The following is a 7,409-nucleotide window of genomic DNA, read 5'->3' on the forward strand; positions in this document are numbered from 1 at the left end:
AGCACATAGATGACACGCCCAGCTCTAGCCTGGTCCCTGTCTGACACTGGGACCTGCCAGTGACTGGGCTGAAAAATGGATGCTGTGCCCTGTCAGATCCTCCCTTGGTCAAAAACAGCGTTGTGTCAATAAAGAAAATGAGAGTCACTCTCTCTGGGTTAAGGTGAAGCCAAGTTAGAGTGATGAGGCCTAATTAGGATTTAAAATTCCAGATTAAGTGGTGTCCACCCAGAAACACAGCATGCTGGTGGGGAAGTTAAAACACTAGGAAGAAGAAAGATCTGGGCTTAAGAGCTGGCAAGTTAGTGAGAAACAAGGCAGACACGAATGAATGAATGAGAAATTTCAGATAGTGTTAGGTGATAGGCAGTAAACAGACAGTGGTGACAGCAGAGGGGGATTAAGGTTGGTTGAGGCCCTGGGTGTAGAAGAAAATATTGGGCCCCTTACATTAGAAAAAAAGTGTCAAGTTGGGGTTTTGCAGGGCTCTTCAGAAGCTGGGTCCAGGGTGCGCACCCGGTGCTCTTGCCCACTGCTCTTGCCATTAAATCCGTCTCTGGTGACAAGAAGTGCCTGGTTGTCAGAGAAGGCCCCATAGGGGCCTGGCCAAAGAAAAGAGGCATCATGGGGAGTTCTGCAGTAGGGATGTGGGCATAGGGCAAAACACGTTTTTGGTAACAAGTGTGGAGTGTCTGAAGAACAGAAAGGAGGTCGGTGTGCCTGGACACGGTGGGAGATGGAAGTAGGACCCAGGAGCCAAGCAGGGCTCATAGCAGCCTCAGTCTCACAGATGACGGTAAGAAGTTTAGATTGTTTCTAAGTACACGCAGAAGCATTGGGAGGTTTTAAGCAGGATATCGACTGTACTCTATATCCATATGTACCTTATCTCTAGTCCTCCCAACAATCTCAAAGTGGATATTCTCATTTTACAACTGAAGAAACTGAGTTTGAGAGAGTTTGTGTTAGAGACAGTAAGAGATGGGGCTCAGGGAGCAGGGATCACCAAACCCTATACTGTTTCTCTTCTTTAGTGTTTCACCCAGTTTCCAACTGCTGCCTCATAAAATGACAAACGGAGGGAAAAACAAAAGTGTATATCACTTACAAAGGAGAGGACAAATTAATGCATCTCTTCTGTGAATTTGATAGCTTTGGAGGGATTTTAGAAAATATCAAGACTGCTCTTTTTTTTATTATTATTATCCAGTGAGAGGACAGGGAGGCAGAGAGACTGTCGCATGTATCCCGACCAGGATCCACCTGGAAAGCCAAGTAGGGGGCGATGCTCTGCCTATCTGGGGAGTTGCTGTGTTGCTCAGCAACTGAGCTCTTCTTAGCATGTGGGGTGGAGGCTATGGAGCCATCCTCAGCACCCAGGACTAACTCATTCCAGTTGAGCCATGGTTGTAGGAGGGGAGGAGAAGAGAGAGGGAGAGAGAAAGCGAAGCAAGGGGGGAAGGGGTAGAGAAGCAGATGAGCACTTCTCCTGTGTGCCTTGACCAGGAATTGAACCTGGGACATTCACATGCCTGGCCAATCTCTACCACTGAGCAAACTGGCCAGGGTCAAGACTGCTCTAATTAACTATTGGTAAGATATCCATGATTGGGGCCATAGTAGGTACCTATGCATTCAATGTAGGCCTCATTAATTGCTGACTTTTACTAAATATTTCTACTCGATATTCTTTGGAAGCCCTGAGAAAAATAGAATGAAATGATGGATCACACTGATTTTTTTTTTTTAACTCCAAAAAGTGTGTTTATTGGACCTGGTGAAAAGAAAAGCAGAAACATGTATGATATCCATTAGGCTGCATAATTTTATTTTTTAGATTGGAATAATTTGTTTTCTTCACATTGATTTTTGGATATTGAACTAGTCTGTGATCCCTAGAATAAAACTGTACTTGATTAAGATATAGAATTATTTTTATACAATGCTGAATTCTATGTGCTAATTTAAAAAAAAATTTATTTATTGATTTTAGAGAGAGGTGAGAGAAAGGGAGGTAGGTATAAGAAACATCACCTCATATTGGTGGTATATGCAGGCAAGCCCAGGGTTTTGAATCAGCGGCCTCAGCATTCCAGGTCAATGCTTTACTATGCCACCACAGGTCAGGCTGTTTGCTAATATTTTGTGAAGGATTTTGCATCTACATTCATGAAGGATATTGGTCTGCAGTTTTCTCTTTTTTGCATTGTGTCTGATTTTGGTGTCAGGGTAATACTGTTCTCATAAAATGAAGTGGGAAGTGGTCTCTTATTTTCTGGAAGTGTACAATTAATGTTAATTCTTAGAATATTTGGCAGAATTCTACAGTAAAACTAACTGAACCTGGAGATTTTTTTTTTTTGAGTTTTAAAAATTAACAGTTCTATATTTTTCAAAGTTAGAGGATAATGTAAACGTTCTCTTTTGTATTGGCGAGTTGTGATAGTTTGTGCTGTTCAAGAAACTGATCCAGTTGGAATAACTTGTCAAATTTATGTGTATAGAGTTTATACACATATGGGTTTTGAGGTCTCCAACTATAAATGTGAGTTTTTCTATTTCTTCCTTTAGTTCCATCAGTTTTTCTTCCCATATTTGGCATCTGTCCTTTTTGGTGCACATACATTTAGGGTTTCCTTGTGATCTTGGTGGATTGATCTTTTTATCGTTGTGTGATATGCTGTTCTACCCCTCATAATTTTCTTTCCTCTGAAATCTACTCTATCTGACATTAGTACAACCACTGCTGCTTTTCTTGATCATTGTTGGCACGGCATGTATCTTTCCCATTTTATCATTAACCCATCGACACAATTATATTTAAAGAGAGTTTTCTATAGACAGCATAGTTGGTTCATGGTTTTTTTTTTTTTGTAATTCATTCTGCCAATTTGTCTTTTAATAAGCATATTTAGACCATTTACATTTTGTAATTATTGATATGTTAGGGCTCAGATCTCTTGGTTAATTTTTTTCCCCTTATTTCTACCCTCTGTTCTTTATTTCTCTGTCTTCTTTTTCCTGCCACCCTATGGGTGATGGGGACCTCTTTTTAGAATTCTGTTTTGATTTGTTTATAGTGGTTTAGAATCTATGTGTAAATTTTGAAGTGGCTGCTCTATTTGTCACATTACACTGATATCACAGTCTACTGGTGGTGTTTTAAGAGAAGTGTAGAAACTTTGCATTCCTTCATGTTTTCATCCTCCTTCACTTATAATGTAATTCTTTTAAATATTTATTCTAGATGCTTTGAAAACCAGATTAGGCAATGTTATAATTTTCACTTCCAACATCAAAGGTACTCAAGAAAACAAGAGGGAGAAGGAAAGTCTAGTGCATTTACCTATATATATATATATATTTTAAGTGAGAGGCAAGAAGGCAGAGACAGATTCCCACATGCACCTTTACATGGATCCACCTGGCAAGCCTGTTATCAGGTAATTCTATGCCAAGCTGGGCTTCAGCTTTGTTGGCATCTGAGCTATTTTATTTTAGCACCTGAGGCTGAGGTCATGGAGCCATCCTCAGTGCCCGGGGCCAACTTTGCTTGAGCTTTCAGAGCCATGGCTGTGGGAGGAGAAGAGAAAAAGAGAGAGATGGGGGAAAGAGTGGAGTAGAAGCAGATGGTCGCTTCTCCTGTGTGCCCTGACTGGAAATTTAACCTAGGATTTCCATATGCCAGGCTGACACTCTACCACTGAGCCAACTGGCCGCAGCCTATATTATTATTCTTTCTTCTGTTCTGTGTGCCTCCCTGACGTCCCTCTGCTTCTCATAATCAGCTTTGTATTTCTCAGCCTCTTGGACTATATGCTAAATGACTTCCTAGCTCAAATGACCTTGTCATATTTTATGGTAATCTTGTTTTATTTTCCTGTACTTTTATCCACAGCAGAGACACATAGGATGCCATTGCATCCTGAAACTATATAAAGTGAAACAAATATATCAACCTGTATATATCCAGTGGATACCATAGCCACATAGAAGAAAACAATCTGATCCACAGCATTAAACCCAATATGTGACTATACAGGATGGGACAAATGTAGATGTACAGTTGTGAGTATGTGAAACATAGAGTTTATTATTTTATTATTATTTATTACTTATTGTATTATTTTCCATATGAACAACTATAAGCCTACTTTTGCCCCACCCTATATATCTTTTGCATAGAATGAAAAAGAAATCTTAAACTTAGCAGTTTTGCTGTATGTAGGAGTGTGGATGTGCATGTGTTGTCAGATTGACACTAGTGGAGCCAGGGTTCTCACTAGAGGAAGGAATATATCTTTATGGGATGCAATAGAGCAGTGAAGAACCCTGTAATATTGGACAAAAAATTGGAGGCTTCAGTATGCATTTATTTTTCTTCTTTTCCTCTCTCTTCCTTCTCCTCCACTCTGCCGTTGAAAGGACCTAAAATAAATGACACCCCAGTAGCAATGAGAACATCCAGAGCTTGGATTTTGGTTTCTAAATACCATTTCCCTCTAAAGGAACCATGATTCATTGGAGAACCGGCTGATTTCAGGACTAAGGCAGGAAAAGTACAAGATGAACCCGCAACATCTGTGTCAGAAGGTAAAGAAATGCTCAGAAAATGATGAGGAGCTTGTCATAAGGACATAGGTGTCTGTCTGACAGAACTCCTGTTGGCCAATTGAGCATCAAAATTAATGATGCCAGCACACATTGAACATAAAAGAATTATTGAGTCATAGGGAAAGCTCTTCTTTTTATCAGAATATCAACCAGTAAATGTTATGAATTTCTTCATGGTTCGGACTCGCGAGGCAAAAGACACACCAGATTATATATTCGACATGCAGAGGACTGAAACTCTTAGGCGCTTCCAGCCCCAAGAAACAGTGCCTCTGCATATTTATTGAGTTTCAAAAACCATAGCTCAGCAATTAAAACTAGAAAGTTACACAAGCCTTTTTCCCCATCCGTTTCATCCCCAACCCTGCACATCTACTGTTTCTTTTCATGAACAAGGACACAAGAAGAGTCAGAGTCTCAGAGCTTATCAATCACAAAGTACATCTGGTTCTTGCAGGCATCCCTCCAAGAATCCTGTGTACATGCACTTGAGTAACCCAGGCCAGTGTCTCTCCATGGCCAACACACTCCAAGATCTCCTGTCTCCAATTAACCCTTGCTCTGCAGTCAACTGCTGTCTACATTGGTGCAGAGTCATCTCCTACATATCCCCCTTTTTTCTTTTTTCTTTAGCCTACACTGACTTTTCTAACTACTTTTATTTATACCTAGTTGTCCTTTTCTTATTTATTTATTTAGTTAGTTAGTGTGTATTTTTCTGAAGTTGGAAACGGGGAGGCAGTCAGACAGACTCCCGCATGCACCTGACCAGGATCCACCCGGCATGCCCATCAGGGGGCGATGCTCTGCCCAGCTGGAGCATTGCTCCATTGTGGCCAGAGCCATTCTAGCGCCTGAGGCAGAGGCCACAGAGCCATTCTAGTGCCTGAGGCAGAGACCATAGAGCCATCCTCAGCACCCAGGCCAACTTTGCTCCAATGGAGCCTTGGCTGCAGGAGGGAAAGAGAGAGATAGAGAGGAAGGAGAGGGGGAGAGGTGGAGAAGCAGATGGGCGCTTCTCCTTTGTGCCCTGGCCAGGAATTGAACCTGGGACTCCTGCATGCCAGGCTGATGCTCTACCACTGAGCCAACCAGCCAGGGCTCCTTTTCTTGTTGGTAAAATCTTTTTTAATTGGTTGCAAAAAAACCTTTGGCAATAAGGGTTCTATTAAAGTTACTAAAATTTCCCAAAAACCCTACTGATTTTTTTTTGTTTTTTGTTTTTTTTACAGAGACAGAGAGAGAGTCAGAGAGAGGAATAGATAGGGACAGACAGACAGGAACAGAGAGAGATGAGAAACATCAATCATTAGTTTTTCGTTGCAAGACCTTAGTTATTCATTGATTGCTTTCTCATATGTGCCTTGACCGGGGCCTACAGCAGACCAAGTAACCCCTTGCTCAAGCCAGCGACCTTGGGTCCAAGCTGGTGAGCTTAGCTCAAACCAGATGAGCCCGTGCTCAAGCTGGCAACCTCGGGGTCTCAAACCTGTGTCCTCCGCATCCCAGTCCAACGCTCTATCCACTGCGCCACTGCCTGGTCAGGCAACCCTACTGGTTTTATGGCTACTTTATTGATAGTATTATCAGCTGCTTAGTTTTTCTAGAGTTTCCATGGAGTCCTCCTCTTTAGGTGGCTTGGACAGTGGATAATGACCACTACTTCAGGAGAGCAGTCTCCTACATTCTCGAGGGTGAGGGTTTGAGCCTCACCTTTATTAGTTCTTAAGTCTTCTTCTGATGGCCCCTCTTCGACTGTGCCTGTCTTAGGCTGTTCTTGTCATCAGGAATTTTACCTGTCATTGACTAACCAACCATCTTGGGGGCCAGAGAGTGAGGGAGGAGCAACAGCCTTTCCGAAATGCTTAGTTTTAGCAGCTGATGTTTCTATTTATTGAAAAATTTATAACACATTTTCTTTTTAATTTTTAGAGCTGAATGCTATGCAAAGGCTATTTTGCTTGCCCTTTATGTAACATAAGAGATAACATGGCAGATTGCTGCTCTATTTTGCTTTAACTCTGATCGTCTCTTCTTCTAACTATATATAATAAAAGAAATATAAAACAAATGATTAGTACAATGCCTTCTACAGTTCCTCCAAAAATTTTAAATTGTTTTAGAGGAAACAAGTTACTGATTCCATCAAAAATAAGTTAGAAAATTTTTTTTCATTAATTTCAACTGATCCTTAAAAGTAGCATCAGTATGCTTTTGTAAATTTAAAATTTTCATAGTTAAGTTTCCATGATTTAACAAATGCTTTTTAACATTTTCCCAAGGGAAATAAGTATGATTCCAAGGAATAGGGGTAACACAAAAAGTAGTTACATTCCACCTGACCTGTGGTGGCGCAGTGGATAAAGCGTCAACCTGGAACACTGAGGTTGCCAGTTTGAAACCCTGGGCTCGCCTGGTCAAGGCACATATGGGAGTTGATGCTTCCTGCTCCTCCCCCTTCTCTCTCTCTCTCTCTCTCTCTCTCTCTCTCTCTTTCCCCCCTCTCTCTAAATATCAATAAATAAAATTTAAATGTAAAAAAATAGTTACATTCCAATTATATTTTAGCTTAATTTGTCTTTGCAGACTAACAATTTGATCTCCTAATATAATCACAGTTTGTTCTAAATCATTAACTTTAGCATTAATGTTACTACTTATATGTCCTTGAGAAGTCCACAGTTGTTCAGAATCTTCATGCTATTTCTGTACGAAGTCCACAGTCTGTATACTTTGATGCAGTGCAACTCCAGATACAGCAGCTGCGGTGGTTACAGCTATTAGTCCTATAATGA

This window comes from Saccopteryx leptura, chromosome 4 (genome assembly GCF_036850995.1).
Source record: "Saccopteryx leptura isolate mSacLep1 chromosome 4, mSacLep1_pri_phased_curated, whole genome shotgun sequence".
Lineage (NCBI taxonomy): Eukaryota > Metazoa > Chordata > Mammalia > Chiroptera > Emballonuridae > Saccopteryx > Saccopteryx leptura.